Source organism: Triticum aestivum, chromosome 5A, assembly GCF_018294505.1.
Source record: "Triticum aestivum cultivar Chinese Spring chromosome 5A, IWGSC CS RefSeq v2.1, whole genome shotgun sequence".
Lineage (NCBI taxonomy): Eukaryota > Viridiplantae > Streptophyta > Magnoliopsida > Poales > Poaceae > Triticum > Triticum aestivum.
Genome location: NC_057806.1, coordinates 695,453,027 through 695,453,532, shown reverse-complemented (window position 1 = coordinate 695,453,532; position 506 = coordinate 695,453,027).

Here is a 506-nt window from a genome sequence, read left to right as displayed (position 1 = left end):
GAGCCACAAGGTGGAAAAGTAAAAGATCTACTCTCACAGCATTACAATACCCAAATGATTTGCACCCGCTAACGCCCAAAGGGACAACTCCTCTTTAATCTCGTTGATAATAATCGTGTTAATATCGTATCTAAAAGTAGGAAGTGTATAATACATACCATGATTTTCTTAATTTCATAGGAATATAGGATTTTGAATTTGCAATGTTGTGAGTGTACGGGCGTGCTCGCATAAGACAATCCATTAGAGCTCTAAACTCAAATGAAGATAAAGTGTGGCAATTCAAAAATTCCTATAAAAATATTTCAATGAAATTTAAGAAGCCTTTGGCTTTAGAATCTATACCATGGTACTAGTACTGTGAACTGGTAGCCAATCACAACTAATTATTATAACATGAGTGGTTAAATTTGTGAGTACGACATGTATACCTCGGAAAATGGTTGAAATTTGGAATACCTTGGACTGACCTCAGTCATCAGTGATCCGTCCCTCGGCGATGATTC